The following is an 18,732-nucleotide window of genomic DNA, read 5'->3' on the forward strand; positions in this document are numbered from 1 at the left end:
AAGGCTCTCAGGGTCCCTGGCTGGGGTCTACAGACCCACACACGCGGAGGCTGACTCGGTGAGCGCCCAGAAAGTGCCTGATAGACGTCATTTCCCTAGTGCTCTCCTCCCCAGCAGAGACGTGTGCAGGTGGTTGAGTCTTGGCCCTGTGTGTCTGGGCTCCCGTCCACAGCCCCAGCTCAGGGAAGCAGCTCCTGAGCCAAGACCTGTGGGAGGTGCAGGGGCCCCGCCTGGAAGACTAGTTTACAGAATGCGGGAAGCGAGTCTCCTCGAGAAAAGAGGAGCCAGCCCAGCTGCGTGCGGTTGCAATCACTGCTTTGGCGGAGCCGAGTGCCCCTCCAGTACGGCAGAGCTCCAGCTCTTCTCAGAGGCCCGATCTGGCAGAGTTGCTGGTGTGAGGCTGCTCTGCCCAGGCCGAGCTTTGTCCAGAATTGCCTCGCGGCTAGGCTTCCAGTCCAGGAAGGAGCAGGCTGTGCGAGACTGAGAGATGCTACTGGCGCCTTCCTGGCCTCAGCTCCACTCCTGCCTTGCCTTTGCACCTAGTCCCCAGGCGTTCTTGTGAAAGGCTAAGTTGCCGGTGGGTTGCACACTGCCAAGCGCTCCAGCCGTGAAGGCTCTATTACAGGCAAAGGGAGGGCTACTGCAAGTCGCCTCTTGCGTTTGCTTGACCGCCCAGACTCAGCACAGCACGGCAAGTACAAGGCTCACAGGGCCCCTGGCTGGGGTCTGCAGCCCCACACACCGGAGGGGAACTCCGGGGACGCCCAGAAGGTGCCTGACAGACGTCATTTCCCTAGTGCTCTCCTCCCCAGCAGAGACATGTGCAGGTGGTTGGGGCCTGCCCCTGCGTGTCTGGGCTCCCGTCCACAGCCTCAGCTCAGGGAAGCAGCTCCTGAGTCAAGACCTGTGGGAGGCGCGGGGGGCCCCACCTGGAAGCCTAGTTTACAGCATGTGGGAAGCGAGCCTCCTCTGGAGAAGAGAAGGCAGCCTGGCTGCGTGCGGCGGCATTCACTGCTTTGGCGGAGCCGAGTGCGCCTCCAGTACGGCCTAGCTCCAGCTGTGCGCAGAGGCCCGATCTGGCAGTGTTGCTGGCGTGAGGCTGCTCTGCCCTGGGCGAGCCTTGCCCAGACTTGCCTCACTTTAGGCTTCCAGTCCAGATAGGAGCGGGCTGAGTGAGACTGGGAGATGCTACTAGCGCCTTCGTGGCCTCAGCTCCACTCCTGCCTTGCCTTTGCACCTAGTCCCCAGGCGTTCTTGTGAAAGGCGTAGTTGCCAGTGGGTTGCACACTGCCAAGCGCTCCAGCAGTGAGGGCTCTATTAGAGGCAATGGGAGGGCAACTGCAGGGCTCCTCCAGCGGTTGCTTGACCGCCCAGACTCAGCACAGCACGGAGAGCACAAGGCTCACAGGGCCCCTGGCTGGGGTCTGCAGTCCCACACACGCGGAGGCTGACTCGGTGAGCGCCCAGAAGGTGCCTGACAGACGTCATTTCCCTAGTGCTCTCCTCCCCAGCAGAGACGTGTGAAGGTGGTTGGGGCCTGCCCCTGCGTGTCTGGGTTCCGTCCACAGCCCCAGCTCAGGGAAGCAGCTCCTCAGCCAAGACCTGTAGAAGGCGCGGGGCGCCCCCGCCTTGAAGCCTCGTGCACAGCATGCGGGAAGCGAGCCTCCTTGGGAGAATAGGAGGCAGCCCAGATGCGTGGGGCTGCAATCACTGCTTGGGCGGAGCCGAGTGCGCCTCCAGTACGGCAGAGCTCCAGCTCTGCTCAGAGGCCCGATCTGGCAGAGTTGCTGGCGTGAGCCTGCTCTGCCCTGGGCGAGCCTTGCCCAGACTTGCCTCGCGGCTAGGCTACCAGTCCAGAAAAGAGCGGGCTGCGCGAGACTGGGAGATGCTACTGGCGCCTTCCTGGCCTCAGCTCCACTCCTGCCTTGCCTTTGCACCTAGTCCCCAGGCGTTCTTGTGGAGGGCTTAGTTGCCGGTGGGTTGCACACTGCCAAGCGCTCCAGCTTGAGGGCTCTATTAGAGGCAAAGTGAGGGCAACTGGAAGTCTATTCTTACGGTTGCTTGACCGCCCAGACTCAGCACAGCACGGAGAGCACAAGGCTCTCAGGGCCCCTGGCTGGGGTCTGCAGTCCCACACACGCGGAGGCTGAATCGGTGAGCGCCCAGAAGGTGCCTGACAGACGTCATTTCCCTAGTGCTCTCCTCCCCAGCAGAGACTTGTGCAGGTGGTTGGGGCCTGCCCCTGCGTGTCTGGGTTCCGTCCACAGCCCCAGCTCAGGGAAGCAGCTCCTCAGCCAAGACCTGTAGGAGGCCCGGGGCGCCCTCGCCTGGAAGCCTCGTGCACAGCATGCGGGAAGCGAGCCTCCTTGGGAGAAGAGGAGGCATCCCAGATGCGTGGGGCTGCAATCACTGCTTGGGCGGAGCCGAGTGCGCCTCCAGTACGGCAGAGCTCCAGCTCTGCTCAGAGGCCAGATCTGGCAGAGTTGCTGGCGTGAGGCTGCTCTGCCCTGGGCGAGCCTTGCCCAGACTTGCCTCGCGGCTAGGCTTACAGTCCAGAAAGGAGCGGGCTCCGCGAGACTGGGAGATGCTACTGACGCCTTCCTGGCCTCAGCTCCACTCCTGCCTTGCCTTTGCACCTAGTCCCCAGGCGTTCTTGTGGAGGGCTTAGTTGCCGGTGGGTTGCACACTGCCAAGCGCTCCAGCTTGAGGGCTCTATTAGAGGCAAAGTGAGGGCAACTGGAAGTCTATTCTTACGGTTGCTTGACCGCCCAGACTCAGCACAGCACGGAGAGCACAAGGCTCACAGGGCCCCTGGCTGGGGTCTGCAGCCCCACACACGCGGAGGCTGACTCGGTGAGCGCCCAGAAGGTGCCTGACAGACGTCATTTCCCTAGTGCTCTCCTCCCCAGCAGAGACGTGTGCAGGTGGTTGGGGCCTGCCCCTGCGTGTCTGGGCTCCCGTCCACAGCCCCAGCTCAGGGAAGCAGCTCCTGAGGCAAGACCTGTGGGAGGCGCAGGGGCCCCGCCTGGAAGCCTAGATTACTGCATGTGGGAAGCGAGCCTCCTCGGGAGAAGAGAAGGCAGCCCTGCTGTGTGCGGCTGCATTCACTGCTTTGTTGGAGCCGAGTTCGCCTCCAGTACGGCAGAGCTCCAGCTCTGCTCAGAGGCCCGATTTGGCAGAGTTGCTGCCGTGAGGCTGCTCTGCCCTGAGCGAGCCTTGCCCAGACTTGCCTCGCGGCTAGGCTTCCAGTCCAGGAAGGAGCAGGCTGCGCGAGACTGGGAGATGCTACTGGCGCCTTCCTGGCCTCAGCTCCACTCCTGCCTTGCCTTTGCACCTAGTCCCCAGGCGTTCTTGTGGAGGGCTTAGTTGCCGGTGGGTTGCACACTGCCAAGAGCTCCAGCAGTGAGGGCTCTATTAGAGGCAATGGGAGGGCAACTGCAGGGCTCCTCAAGCCGTTGCTTGACCGCCCAGACTCAGCACAGCACGGAGAGCACAAGGCTCACAGGGCCCCTGGCTGGGGTCTGCAGCCCCACACACGCGGAGGCTGACTCGGTGAGCGCCCAGAAGGTGCCTGACAGACGTCATTTCCCTAGTGCTCTCCTCCCCAGCAGAGACGTGTGCAGGTGGTTGGGGCCTTCCCCTGCGTGTCTGGGTTCCGTCCACAGCCCCAGCTCAGGGAAGCAGCTCCTCAGCCAAGACCTGTAGGAGGCGCGGGGCGCCCCCGCCTGGAAGCCTCGTGCACAGCATGCGGGAAGCGAGCCTCCTTGGGAGAAGAGTAGGCAGCCCAGATGCGTGGGGCTGCAATCACTGCTTGGGCGGAGCCGCCTGCGCCTCCAGTACGGCAGAGCTCCAGCTCTGCTCAGAGGCCCGATCTGGCAGAGTTGCTGGCGTGAGGCTGCTCTGCCCTTGGCGAGCCTTGCCCAGACTTGCCTCGCGGCTAGGCTTCCTGTCCAGGAAGGAGCAGGCTGCGCGAGACTGGGAGATGCTAATGGCGCCTTCCTGACCTCAGCTCCACTCCTGCCTTGCCTTTGCACCTTGTCCCCAGGCGTTCTTGTGGAGGGCTTAGTTGCCGGTGGGTTGCACACTGCCAAGAGCTCGAGCAGTGAGGGCTCTATTAGAGGCAATGGAAGGGCAACTGCAGGGCTCCTACAGCCGTTGCTTGACCGCCCAGACTCAGCACAGCACGGAGAGCACAAGGCTCACAGGGCCCCTGGCTGGGGTCTGCAGTCCCACACACGCGGAAGCTGACTTGGTGAGCGCCCAGAAAGTGCCTGACAGACGTCATTTCCCTAGGGCTCTCCTCCCCAGCAGAGACATGTGCAGGTGGTTGGGGCCTGCCCCTGCGTGTCTGTGCTCCCGTCAACAGCCCCAGCTCAGGGAAGCAGCTCCTCAGCCAAGACCTGTAGGAGGCGCGGGGCGCCCCCGCCTGGAAGCCTAGTGCACAGCATGCGGGAAGCGAGCCTCCTTGGGAGAAGAGGAGGCAGCCCAGATGCGTGGGGCTGCAATCACTGCTTGGGCGGAGCCGAGTGCGCCTCCAGTACGGCAGAGCTCCAGCTCTGCTCAGAGGCCCGATCTGGCAGAATGCTTGTGTGAGGCTGCTCTGCCCTGGGCGAGCCTTGCCCAGACTTGCCTCGCGGCTAGAATTCCAGTCCAGAAAGGAGCGGGCTGCACGAGACTGGGAGATGCTACTGGCGCCTTCCTGGCCTCAGCTCCACTCCTGACTTGCCTTTGCACCTAGTCCCCAGGCGTTCTTGTGGAGGGCTTAGTTGCCGGGGGATTGCACACTGCCAAGCGCTCCAGCTTGAGGGCTCTATTAGAGGCAAAGTGAGGGCAACTGGAAGTCTATTCTTACGGTTGCTTGACCGCCCAGACTCAGCACAGCACGGAGAGCACAAGGCTCACAGGGCCCCTGGCTGGGGTCTGCAGCCCCACACACGCGGAGGCTGACTCGGTGAGCGCCCAGAAGGTGCCTGACAGACGTCATGTCCCTAGTGCTCTCCTCCCCAGCAGAGACGTGTGCAGGTGGTTTGGGCCTGCCCCTGCGTGTCTGGGCTCCCGTCCACAGCCCCAGCTCAGGGAAGCAGCTCCTGAGCCAAGACCTGTGGGAGGTGCAGTGGGCCCCGCCTGGAAGCCTAGTTTACAGCATGCGGGAAGCGAGCCTCCTCGGGAGAAGAGAAGGCAGCCCTGCTGAGTGCGGATGCATTCACTGCTTTGGCGGAGCTGAGTGCGCCTCCAGTACGGCAGAGCTCCAGCTCTGCTCAGAGGCCCGATCTGGCAGAGTTGCTGGCGTGAGGCTATTCGGCCCTGGGCGAGCCTTGCCCAGACTTGCCTCGCGGCTAGGCTTCCAGTCCAGGAAGGAGCAGGCTGCGCGAGACTGGGAGATGCTACGGGCGCCTTCCTGACCTCAGCTCCACTCCTGCCTTGCCTTTGCACCTTGTCCCCAGGCGTTCTTGTGGAGGGCTTAGTTGCCGGTGGGTTGCACACTGCCAAGAGCTCCAGCAGTGAGGGCTCTATTAGAGGCAATGGGAGGGCAACTGCAGGGCTCCTCCAGCCGTTGCTTGACCGCCCAGAGTCAGCACAGCACGGAGAGCACAAGGCTCACAGGGCCCCTGTCTGGGGTCTGCAGTCCCACACACGCGGAGGCTGACTCGGTGAGCGCCCAGAAGGTGCCTGACAGATGTCATTTCCCTAGTGCTCTCCTCCCCAGCAGAGACGTGTGCAGGTGGTTGGGGCCTGCCCCTGCGTGTCTGGGCTCCCGTCCACAGCCCCAGCTCAGGGAAGCAGCTCCTGAGCCAAGACCTGTGGGAGGCGCAGGGAGCCCCGCCTGGAAGCCTAGTTTACAGCATGCGGGAAGCGAGCCCCCTCGGGAGAAGAGAAGGCAGCCCTGCTGTGTGCGGCTGAATTCACTGCTTTGTTGGAGCCGAGTTCGCCTCCAGTACGGCAGAGCTCCAGCTCTGCTCAGAGGCCAGATCTGGCAGAGTTGCTGGCGTGAGGCTGCTCTGCCCTGGGCGAGCCTTGCCCAGACTTGCCTCGCGGCTAGGCTTACAGTCCAGAAAGGAGCGGGCTCCGCGAGACTGGGAGATGCTACTGACGCCTTCCTGGCCTCAGCTCCACTCCTGCCTTGCCTTTGCACCTAGTCCCCAGGCGTTCTTGTGGAGGGCTTAGTTGCCGGTGGGTTGCACACTGCCAAGCGCTCCAGCTTGAGGGCTCTATTAGAGGCAAAGTGAGGGCAACTGGAAGTCTATTCTTACGGTTGCTTGACCGCCCAGACTCAGCACAGCACGGAGAGCACAAGGCTCACAGGGCCCCTGGCTGGGGTCTGCAGCCCCACACACGCGGAGGCTGACTCGGTGAGCGCCCAGAAGGTGCCTGACAGACGTCATTTCCCTAGTGCTCTCCTCCCCAGCAGAGACGTGTGCAGGTGGTTGGGGCCTGCCCCTGCGTGTCTGGGCTCCCGTCCACAGCCCCAGCTCAGGGAAGCAGCTCCTGAGGCAAGACCTGTGGGAGGCGCAGGGGCCCCGCCTGGAAGCCTAGATTACTGCATGTGGGAAGCGAGCCTCCTCGGGAGAAGAGAAGGCAGCCCTGCTGTGTGCGGCTGCATTCACTGCTTTGTTGGAGCCGAGTTCGCCTCCAGTACGGCAGAGCTCCAGCTCTGCTCAGAGGCCCGATTTGGCAGAGTTGCTGCCGTGAGGCTGCTCTGCCCTGAGCGAGCCTTGCCCAGACTTGCCTCGCGGCTAGGCTTCCAGTCCAGGAAGGAGCAGGCTGCGCGAGACTGGGAGATGCTACTGGCGCCTTCCTGGCCTCAGCTCCACTCCTGCCTTGCCTTTGCACCTAGTCCCCAGGCGTTCTTGTGGAGGGCTTAGTTGCCGGTGGGTTGCACACTGCCAAGAGCTCCAGCAGTGAGGGCTCTATTAGAGGCAATGGGAGGGCAACTGCAGGGCTCCTCAAGCCGTTGCTTGACCGCCCAGACTCAGCACAGCACGGAGAGCACAAGGCTCACAGGGCCCCTGTCTGGGGTCTGCAGTCCCACACACGCGGAGGCTGACTCGGTGAGCGCCCAGAAGGTGCCTGACAGATGTCATTTCCCTAGTGCTCTCCTCCCCAGCAGAGACGTGTGCAGGTGGTTGGGGCCTGCCCCTGCGTGTCTGGGCTCCCGTCCACAGCCCCAGCTCAGGGAAGCAGCTCCTGAGCCAAGACCTGTGGGAGGCGCAGGGAGCCCCGCCTGGAAGCCTAGTTTACAGCATGCGGGAAGCGAGCCCCCTCGGGAGAAGAGAAGGCAGCCCTGCTGTGTGCGGCTGAATTCACTGCTTTGTTGGAGCCGAGTTCGCCTCCAGTACGGCAGAGCTCCAGCTCTGCTCAGAGGCCAGATCTGGCAGAGTTGCTGGCGTGAGGCTGCTCTGCCCTGGGCGAGCCTTGCCCAGACTTGCCTCGCGGCTAGGCTTACAGTCCAGAAAGGAGCGGGCTCCGCGAGACTGGGAGATGCTACTGACGCCTTCCTGGCCTCAGCTCCACTCCTGCCTTGCCTTTGCACCTAGTCCCCAGGCGTTCTTGTGGAGGGCTTAGTTGCCGGTGGGTTGCACACTGCCAAGCGCTCCAGCTTGAGGGCTCTATTAGAGGCAAAGTGAGGGCAACTGGAAGTCTATTCTTACGGTTGCTTGACCGCCCAGACTCAGCACAGCACGGAGAGCACAAGGCTCACAGGGCCCCTGGCTGGGGTCTGCAGCCCCACACACGCGGAGGCTGACTCGGTGAGCGCCCAGAAGGTGCCTGACAGACGTCATTTCCCTAGTGCTCTCCTCCCCAGCAGAGACGTGTGCAGGTGGTTGGGGCCTGCCCCTGCGTGTCTGGGCTCCCGTCCACAGCCCCAGCTCAGGGAAGCAGCTCCTGAGGCAAGACCTGTGGGAGGCGCAGGGGCCCCGCCTGGAAGCCTAGATTACTGCATGTGGGAAGCGAGCCTCCTCGGGAGAAGAGAAGGCAGCCCTGCTGTGTGCGGCTGCATTCACTGCTTTGTTGGAGCCGAGTTCGCCTCCAGTACGGCAGAGCTCCAGCTCTGCTCAGAGGCCCGATTTGGCAGAGTTGCTGCCGTGAGGCTGCTCTGCCCTGAGCGAGCCTTGCCCAGACTTGCCTCGCGGCTAGGCTTCCAGTCCAGGAAGGAGCAGGCTGCGCGAGACTGGGAGATGCTACTGGCGCCTTCCTGGCCTCAGCTCCACTCCTGCCTTGCCTTTGCACCTAGTCCCCAGGCGTTCTTGTGGAGGGCTTAGTTGCCGGTGGGTTGCACACTGCCAAGAGCTCCAGCAGTGAGGGCTCTATTAGAGGCAATGGGAGGGCAACTGCAGGGCTCCTCAAGCCGTTGCTTGACCGCCCAGACTCAGCACAGCACGGAGAGCACAAGGCTCACAGGGCCCCTGTCTGGGGTCTGCAGTCCCACACACGCGGAGGCTGACTCGGTGAGCGCCCAGAAGGTGCCTGACAGATGTCATTTCCCTAGTGCTCTCCTCCCCAGCAGAGACGTGTGCAGGTGGTTGGGGCCTGCCCCTGCGTGTCTGGGCTCCCGTCCACAGCCCCAGCTCAGGGAAGCAGCTCCTGAGCCAAGACCTGTGGGAGGCGCAGGGAGCCCCGCCTGGAAGCCTAGTTTACAGCATGCGGGAAGCGAGCCCCCTCGGGAGAAGAGAAGGCAGCCCTGCTGTGTGCGGCTGAATTCACTGCTTTGTTGGAGCCGAGTTCGCCTCCAGTACGGCAGAGCTCCAGCTCTGCTCAGAGGCCAGATCTGGCAGAGTTGCTGGCGTGAGGCTGCTCTGCCCTGGGCGAGCCTTGCCCAGACTTGCCTCGCGGCTAGGCTTACAGTCCAGAAAGGAGCGGGCTCCGCGAGACTGGGAGATGCTACTGACGCCTTCCTGGCCTCAGCTCCACTCCTGCCTTGCCTTTGCACCTAGTCCCCAGGCGTTCTTGTGGAGGGCTTAGTTGCCGGTGGGTTGCACACTGCCAAGCGCTCCAGCTTGAGGGCTCTATTAGAGGCAAAGTGAGGGCAACTGGAAGTCTATTCTTACGGTTGCTTGACCGCCCAGACTCAGCACAGCACGGAGAGCACAAGGCTCACAGGGCCCCTGGCTGGGGTCTGCAGCCCCACACACGCGGAGGCTGACTCGGTGAGCGCCCAGAAGGTGCCTGACAGACGTCATTTCCCTAGTGCTCTCCTCCCCAGCAGAGACGTGTGCAGGTGGTTGGGGCCTGCCCCTGCGTGTCTGGGCTCCCGTCCACAGCCCCAGCTCAGGGAAGCAGCTCCTGAGGCAAGACCTGTGGGAGGCGCAGGGGCCCCGCCTGGAAGCCTAGATTACTGCATGTGGGAAGCGAGCCTCCTCGGGAGAAGAGAAGGCAGCCCTGCTGTGTGCGGCTGCATTCACTGCTTTGTTGGAGCCGAGTTCGCCTCCAGTACGGCAGAGCTCCAGCTCTGCTCAGAGGCCCGATTTGGCAGAGTTGCTGCCGTGAGGCTGCTCTGCCCTGAGCGAGCCTTGCCCAGACTTGCCTCGCGGCTAGGCTTCCAGTCCAGGAAGGAGCAGGCTGCGCGAGACTGGGAGATGCTACTGGCGCCTTCCTGGCCTCAGCTCCACTCCTGCCTTGCCTTTGCACCTAGTCCCCAGGCGTTCTTGTGGAGGGCTTAGTTGCCGGTGGGTTGCACACTGCCAAGAGCTCCAGCAGTGAGGGCTCTATTAGAGGCAATGGGAGGGCAACTGCAGGGCTCCTCAAGCCGTTGCTTGACCGCCCAGACTCAGCACAGCACGGAGAGCACAAGGCTCACAGGGCCCCTGTCTGGGGTCTGCAGTCCCACACACGCGGAGGCTGACTCGGTGAGCGCCCAGAAGGTGCCTGACAGATGTCATTTCCCTAGTGCTCTCCTCCCCAGCAGAGACGTGTGCAGGTGGTTGGGGCCTGCCCCTGCGTGTCTGGGCTCCCGTCCACAGCCCCAGCTCAGGGAAGCAGCTCCTGAGCCAAGACCTGTGGGAGGCGCAGGGAGCCCCGCCTGGAAGCCTAGTTTACAGCATGCGGGAAGCGAGCCCCCTCGGGAGAAGAGAAGGCAGCCCTGCTGTGTGCGGCTGAATTCACTGCTTTGTTGGAGCCGAGTTCGCCTCCAGTACGGCAGAGCTCCAGCTCTGCTCAGAGGCCAGATCTGGCAGAGTTGCTGGCGTGAGGCTGCTCTGCCCTGGGCGAGCCTTGCCCAGACTTGCCTCGCGGCTAGGCTTACAGTCCAGAAAGGAGCGGGCTCCGCGAGACTGGGAGATGCTACTGACGCCTTCCTGGCCTCAGCTCCACTCCTGCCTTGCCTTTGCACCTAGTCCCCAGGCGTTCTTGTGGAGGGCTTAGTTGCCGGTGGGTTGCACACTGCCAAGCGCTCCAGCTTGAGGGCTCTATTAGAGGCAAAGTGAGGGCAACTGGAAGTCTATTCTTACGGTTGCTTGACCGCCCAGACTCAGCACAGCACGGAGAGCACAAGGCTCACAGGGCCCCTGGCTGGGGTCTGCAGCCCCACACACGCGGAGGCTGACTCGGTGAGCGCCCAGAAGGTGCCTGACAGACGTCATTTCCCTAGTGCTCTCCTCCCCAGCAGAGACGTGTGCAGGTGGTTGGGGCCTGCCCCTGCGTGTCTGGGCTCCCGTCCACAGCCCCAGCTCAGGGAAGCAGCTCCTGAGGCAAGACCTGTGGGAGGCGCAGGGGCCCCGCCTGGAAGCCTAGATTACTGCATGTGGGAAGCGAGCCTCCTCGGGAGAAGAGAAGGCAGCCCTGCTGTGTGCGGCTGCATTCACTGCTTTGTTGGAGCCGAGTTCGCCTCCAGTACGGCAGAGCTCCAGCTCTGCTCAGAGGCCCGATTTGGCAGAGTTGCTGCCGTGAGGCTGCTCTGCCCTGAGCGAGCCTTGCCCAGACTTGCCTCGCGGCTAGGCTTCCAGTCCAGGAAGGAGCAGGCTGCGCGAGACTGGGAGATGCTACTGGCGCCTTCCTGGCCTCAGCTCCACTCCTGCCTTGCCTTTGCACCTAGTCCCCAGGCGTTCTTGTGGAGGGCTTAGTTGCCGGTGGGTTGCACACTGCCAAGAGCTCCAGCAGTGAGGGCTCTATTAGAGGCAATGGGAGGGCAACTGCAGGGCTCCTCAAGCCGTTGCTTGACCGCCCAGACTCAGCACAGCACGGAGAGCACAAGGCTCACAGGGCCCCTGGCTGGGGTCTGCAGCCCCACACACGCGGAGGCTGACTCGGTGAGCGCCCAGAAGGTGCCTGACAGACGTCATTTCCCTAGTGCTCTCCTCCCCAGCAGAGACGTGTGCAGGTGGTTGGGGCCTTCCCCTGCGTGTCTGGGTTCCGTCCACAGCCCCAGCTCAGGGAAGCAGCTCCTCAGCCAAGACCTGTAGGAGGCGCGGGGCGCCCCCGCCTGGAAGCCTCGTGCACAGCATGCGGGAAGCGAGCCTCCTTGGGAGAAGAGTAGGCAGCCCAGATGCGTGGGGCTGCAATCACTGCTTGGGCGGAGCCGCCTGCGCCTCCAGTACGGCAGAGCTCCAGCTCTGCTCAGAGGCCCGATCTGGCAGAGTTGCTGGCGTGAGGCTGCTCTGCCCTTGGCGAGCCTTGCCCAGACTTGCCTCGCGGCTAGGCTTCCTGTCCAGGAAGGAGCAGGCTGCGCGAGACTGGGAGATGCTAATGGCGCCTTCCTGACCTCAGCTCCACTCCTGCCTTGCCTTTGCACCTTGTCCCCAGGCGTTCTTGTGGAGGGCTTAGTTGCCGGTGGGTTGCACACTGCCAAGAGCTCGAGCAGTGAGGGCTCTATTAGAGGCAATGGAAGGGCAACTGCAGGGCTCCTACAGCCGTTGCTTGACCGCCCAGACTCAGCACAGCACGGAGAGCACAAGGCTCACAGGGCCCCTGGCTGGGGTCTGCAGTCCCACACACGCGGAAGCTGACTTGGTGAGCGCCCAGAAAGTGCCTGACAGACGTCATTTCCCTAGGGCTCTCCTCCCCAGCAGAGACATGTGCAGGTGGTTGGGGCCTGCCCCTGCGTGTCTGTGCTCCCGTCAACAGCCCCAGCTCAGGGAAGCAGCTCCTCAGCCAAGACCTGTAGGAGGCGCGGGGCGCCCCCGCCTGGAAGCCTAGTGCACAGCATGCGGGAAGCGAGCCTCCTTGGGAGAAGAGGAGGCAGCCCAGATGCGTGGGGCTGCAATCACTGCTTGGGCGGAGCCGAGTGCGCCTCCAGTACGGCAGAGCTCCAGCTCTGCTCAGAGGCCCGATCTGGCAGAATGCTTGTGTGAGGCTGCTCTGCCCTGGGCGAGCCTTGCCCAGACTTGCCTCGCGGCTAGAATTCCAGTCCAGAAAGGAGCGGGCTGCACGAGACTGGGAGATGCTACTGGCGCCTTCCTGGCCTCAGCTCCACTCCTGACTTGCCTTTGCACCTAGTCCCCAGGCGTTCTTGTGGAGGGCTTAGTTGCCGGGGGATTGCACACTGCCAAGCGCTCCAGCTTGAGGGCTCTATTAGAGGCAAAGTGAGGGCAACTGGAAGTCTATTCTTACGGTTGCTTGACCGCCCAGACTCAGCACAGCACGGAGAGCACAAGGCTCACAGGGCCCCTGGCTGGGGTCTGCAGCCCCACACACGCGGAGGCTGACTCGGTGAGCGCCCAGAAGGTGCCTGACAGACGTCATGTCCCTAGTGCTCTCCTCCCCAGCAGAGACGTGTGCAGGTGGTTTGGGCCTGCCCCTGCGTGTCTGGGCTCCCGTCCACAGCCCCAGCTCAGGGAAGCAGCTCCTGAGCCAAGACCTGTGGGAGGTGCAGTGGGCCCCGCCTGGAAGCCTAGTTTACAGCATGCGGGAAGCGAGCCTCCTCGGGAGAAGAGAAGGCAGCCCTGCTGAGTGCGGATGCATTCACTGCTTTGGCGGAGCTGAGTGCGCCTCCAGTACGGCAGAGCTCCAGCTCTGCTCAGAGGCCCGATCTGGCAGAGTTGCTGGCGTGAGGCTATTCGGCCCTGGGCGAGCCTTGCCCAGACTTGCCTCGCGGCTAGGCTTCCAGTCCAGGAAGGAGCAGGCTGCGCGAGACTGGGAGATGCTACGGGCGCCTTCCTGACCTCAGCTCCACTCCTGCCTTGCCTTTGCACCTTGTCCCCAGGCGTTCTTGTGGAGGGCTTAGTTGCCGGTGGGTTGCACACTGCCAAGAGCTCCAGCAGTGAGGGCTCTATTAGAGGCAATGGGAGGGCAACTGCAGGGCTCCTCCAGCCGTTGCTTGACCGCCCAGAGTCAGCACAGCACGGAGAGCACAAGGCTCACAGGGCCCCTGTCTGGGGTCTGCAGTCCCACACACGCGGAGGCTGACTCGGTGAGCGCCCAGAAGGTGCCTGACAGATGTCATTTCCCTAGTGCTCTCCTCCCCAGCAGAGACGTGTGCAGGTGGTTGGGGCCTGCCCCTGCGTGTCTGGGCTCCCGTCCACAGCCCCAGCTCAGGGAAGCAGCTCCTGAGCCAAGACCTGTGGGAGGCGCAGGGAGCCCCGCCTGGAAGCCTAGTTTACAGCATGCGGGAAGCGAGCCCCCTCGGGAGAAGAGAAGGCAGCCCTGCTGTGTGCGGCTGAATTCACTGCTTTGGCGGAGCCGAGTGTGTCTCCAGTACGGCAGAGCTCCAGCTCTGCTCAGAGGCCCGATCTGGCAGAGTGCTGGCGTGAGGCTGCTCTTCCCTGGGCGAGCCTTGCCCAGACTTACCTCGAGGCTCGGCTTCCAGTCCAGAAAGGAGCGGGCTGCGCGAGACTGGGAGATGCTTCTGGCGCCTTCCTGGCCTCAGCTCCACTCCTGCCTTGCCTTTGCACCTAGTCCCCAGGCGTTCTTGTGGAGGGCTTAGTTGCCGGTGGGTTGCACACTTCCAAGAGCTCCAGCTTGAGGGCTCTATTAGAGGCAAAGTGAGGGCAACTGGAAGTCTATTCTTATGGTTGCTTGACCGCCCAGACTCAGCACAGCACGGAGAACACAAGGCTCTCAGGGTCCCTGGCTGGGGTCTACAGACCCACACACGCGGAGGCTGACTCGGTGAGCGCCCAGAAAGTGCCTGATAGACGTCATTTCCCTAGTGCTCTCCTCCCCAGCAGAGACGTGTGCAGGTGGTTGAGTCTTGGCCCTGTGTGTCTGGGCTCCCGTCCACAGCCCCAGCTCAGGGAAGCAGCTCCTGAGCCAAGACCTGTGGGAGGTGCAGGGGCACCGCCTGGAAGACTAGTTTACAGAATGCGGGAAGCGAGTCTCCTCGAGAAAAGAGGAGCCAGCCCAGCTGCGTGCGGCTGCAATCACTGCTTTGGCGGAGCCGAGTGCCCCTCCAGTACGGCAGAGCTCCAGCTCTGCTCAGAGGCCCGATCTGGCAGAGTTGCTGGCGTGAGGCTGCTCTGTCCAGGCCGAGCTTTGTCCAGAATTGCCTCGCGGCTAGGCTTCCAGTCCAGGAAGGAGCAGGCTGTGCGAGACTGAGAGATGCTACTGGCCCCTTCCTGGCCTCAGCTCCACTCCTGCCTTGCCTTTGCACCTAGTCCCCAGGCGTTCTTGTGAAAGGCTAAGTTGCCGGTGGGTTGCACACTGCCAAGCGCTCCAGCCGTGAAGGCTCTATTACAGGCAAAGGGAGGGCTACTGCAAGTCGCCTCTTGCGTTTGCTTGACCGCCCAGACTCAGCACAGCACGGCAAGTACAAGGCTCACAGGGCCCCTGGCTGGGGTCTGCAGCCCCACACACCGGAGGGGAACTCCGGGGACGCCCAGAAGGTGCCTGACAGACGTCATTTCCCTAGTGCTCTCCTCCCCAGCAGAGACATGTGCAGGTGGTTGGGGCCTGCCCCTGCGTGTCTGGGCTCCCGTCCACAGCCTCAGCTCAGGGAAGCAGCTCCTGAGTCAAGACCTGTGGGAGGCGCGGGGGGCCCCACCTGGAAGCCTAGTTTACAGTATGTGGGAAGCGAGCCTCCTCTGGAGAAGAGAAGGCAGCCTGGCTGCGTGCGGCGGCATTCACTGCTTTGGCGGAGCCGAGTGCGCCTCCAGTACGGCCTAGCTCCAGCTGTGCGCAGAGGCCCGATCTGGCAGTGTTGCTGGCGTGAGGCTGCTCTGCCCTGGGCGAGCCTTGCCCAGACTTGCCTCACTTTAGGCTTCCAGTCCAGATAGGAGCGGGCTGAGTGAGACTGGGAGATGCTACTAGCGCCTTCGTGGCCTCAGCTCCACTCCTGCCTTGCCTTTGCACCTAGTCCCCAGGCGTTCTTGTGAAAGGCGTAGTTGCCAGTGGGTTGCACACTGCCAAGCGCTCCAGCAGTGAGGGCTCTATTAGAGGCAATGGGAGGGCAACTGCAGGGCTCGTCCAGCGGTTGCTTGACCGCCCAGACTCAGCACAGCACGGAGAGCACAAGGCTCACAGGGCCCCTGGCTGGGGTCTGCAGTCCCACACACACGGAGGCTGACTCGGTGAGCGCCCAGAAGGTGCCTGACAGACGTCATTTCCCTAGTGCTCTCCTCCCCAGCGGAGACGTGTGAAGGTGGTTGGGGCCTGCCCCTGCGTGTCTGGGTTCCGTCCACAGCCCCAGCTCAGGGAAGCAGCTCCTCAGCCAAGACCTGTAGGAGGCGCGGGGCGCCCCCGCCTTGAAGCCTCGTGCACAGCATGCGGGAAGCGAGCCTCCTTGGGAGAATAGGAGGCAGCCCAGATGCGTGGGGCTGCAATCACTGCTTGGGCGGAGCCGAGTGCGCCTCCAGTACGGCAGAGCTCCAGCTCTGCTCAGAGGCCCGATCTGGCAGAGTTGCTGGCGTGAGGCTGCTCTGCCCTGGGCGAGCCTTGCCCAGACTTGCCTCGCGGCTAGGCTACCAGTCCAGAAAAGAGCGGGCTGCGCGAGACTGGGAGATGCTACTGGCGCCTTCCTGGCCTCAGCTCCACTCCTGCCTTGCCTTTGCACCTAGTCCCCAGGCGTTCTTGTGGAGGGCTTAGTTGCCGGTGGGTTGCACACTGCCAAGCGCTCCAGCAGTGAGGGCTCTATTAGAGGCAAAGGGAGGGCAACTGCAAGTCTCTTGCGGTTGATTGACCGCCCAGACTCAGCACAGCACGGAGAGCACAAGGCTCACAGGGCTCCTGGCTGGGGTCTGCAGCCCCACCCACCAGAGGCGAACTTCGGGATCGCCCAGAAGGTGCCTGACTGTCGTCATTTCCCTCGTGCTCTCCTCCCCAGAAGAGAGGTGTGCAGGTGGTTGGGGCCTGCACTTGCGTCTCTGTGCTCCTGCCCACAACCCAGCTCATGGGATGCAGACCCTAAGCCAAACCTGCAGGAGGCGAGGGTCGGCTCGCCTGGAAGCGGAGTGCACAGCATGTGGGGAATCGAGCCTCCTCGGAGGTAGATGAGACAGCATAGCCGCGTGGCGCTACAAGCCCTGGTTGGTCAGAGTCAAGTGCTCCTCCTCTAGGGCATAGCTCCAGGTCTGCTCAGAGGCCCGATCTGGCAGAGTTCCTGGAGCGAGGCTGCTCTGCCCTGGGCGAGCTTTTCCGAGACGTGCCTCGCTGCTAGGCTCTTGCCCATGAAGGAGCAGGCTGTGCGAGGCTGGTATTTCCCACGGGCACCTTCCTTGCCTCAGCTCTGATCCTGCCTTGCCTTTGCAGGTAGGCCCCAAGCGTCCTTGGGGAGGAGTTAGGGGCCGGTGGGTTCCACATTGCCACGGGCTAGAGCAGTGAGAGCTCTGTCAGAGGGAATGGAAGGGCAACTGCTTGGCTCCTTCAGTTGTTGCTTGGCTGCCCAGACATGTGCCGCACGGAGAGCACCATACACCCAGGGCCCCTGGCTGGGATCTGCAGTCCCCAGACTCGGAGACTCACTCCGTGGGCGCCCTGCAGGTGCCTGACAGATGTATATTCCCTAGCGCTCTTGTCCCCAGCAGAGACGTGTGCAGGTGGTTGGGGCCTGCCCCTGCGTGTCTGGGCTCCCGCCCACAGCCCCAGCTCAGGGGAAGCAGCCCCTGAGGTAAGACCTGTAGGAGAAGCAGGAGGCCCCTCCCTGGAAGCCAAGTGCGCAGCATGAGGGGAAACAAGCCTCCTCGGGGGAAATGAGGCAGCCCAACCGCGTGCAGCTGCAAGCCCAGTTTGGGCGGAGTCGAGTGCGCCTCCACTACTGCAGAGCTTCAGCTCTGCTCAGAGGCCCGATCTGGCAGAGTTCCTGGCGTGAGGCTGCTCTGCTCTGGGCGAGCGTTGCCCAGACTTGCCTCGCTGCTAATGTTAGTTCCCAGGAAGGAGCAGGCTGCGCGAGGCTCGGAGACACCACTGGCGCCTTCCTGGCCTCAGCTCCGCTCCTGCCTTGCCTTTGCACCTAGGCCGCAGGCGTCCTTGTGGAGGTTTTAGGGGCTGGTGTGTTTCACACTGTCAAGGGCTCCAGCAGTGAGAGCTCTGTTCGAGGGAAGGGAAGGGTATATTTGGAGTACAATCCTTTATCAGATATGAGGCCCACACCCTCAGCCTGAACCCTCACCCCGAACCCTCACCCTCACACTCACCCTCACCCTCACCCTGAACCCTCACGCCTCACCCCTCACCCTAACAAGTTGGGGGGCTCTTCCCCAAACTCTAACCTTAACCCTACTGCCGGGGTCCAGCCCCGGTGGATCCAGGGTGATTTGAAGTTGGGGGCGGAGCCGGCGTCTTTAGAAAAATACATATTTAATCACAGATATAGAGAGATTAGAAATGGTTAGTGCAGTAGGAAGATTAGTGAAGAAAAGGAGGCTGAATAACTTAGATTACATGGAATAGCATCCATGCTCCAGATGTGAATTCAGCCAGAAAAATGGGAGCAAGAAAGAAGTGACATGGGGGAATCAGTCTTTCCGGAAACTGATCCGATTTCTTTATTTTTGGGTTTGCTTATATACCTTTTGTTACACATAGGGATGAATACAGAGTCACGTGGGGGTCAGCAGTCCTGACCTTTATCAAAATCAGGTGCTTCACATAAATGTATAAAAAAGGTCTTAGGGATACTACATCATCTTCTGGCCATGAGTGAGACCTGCTGACATTTTATGATCCTTTCTTTCTGATAACCAAAAAACTTATTTTTTCCAAGTGTGTTTTTTCTCAAACCAGGCACCACCCTCCAAATAAAGCTGCATTCCTATAGGGTGTGGGTGTAGTGAGTTACAATCAAGAAAGGAATTTACTTAACCCAAGGTTAACAGGATTCATCTTAAAGGTTAATACTTATTTCTCCTATATGTTAGTTATATTCATTAGAAGGGTAGGGAACATGGAGATTTAGCAGCAAACATCAGCCCAACAAATGAAAATCCTTTCACCAATGCTCCCCTTAAGATCTATTTAGTCTTAAGATATGATAAAGTTACATTCTTACATAGCAAGGATACAGTGATTTGTAGCAAAGTCCAGTGGTCTATTACAAAAGAGAAAATCCATTAGCTAAAAAGTCTAGTATTGCTAACATCAAAAACTACTGTATTTCCTTTTCTATATTCCAAATACATTGATTAATATATTCCCAAGTGCCTAAGGATATGGAGGCCTGGCGGCAATCATTGACTCAACAAGAAGAAAAAGCCCTATGCTAATTAAGACTCTCCAAAACTCTGTGCTGTTTATGGTTAAGAGGTAGTAAACAATCATGTGGCAGGAGTATGGATAATCCTGTCACACAAGCTAGTCTGTCAGCAGAGAGGTTTGACCTGAGACATCCTTGTCCCACCCAGAGCAGGGAATTAGCAGCAATTATTGACA

Source organism: Capricornis sumatraensis, unplaced genomic scaffold (assembly GCF_032405125.1).
Source record: "Capricornis sumatraensis isolate serow.1 unplaced genomic scaffold, serow.2 scaffold3, whole genome shotgun sequence".
Taxonomy (NCBI): Eukaryota; Metazoa; Chordata; class Mammalia; order Artiodactyla; family Bovidae; genus Capricornis; species Capricornis sumatraensis.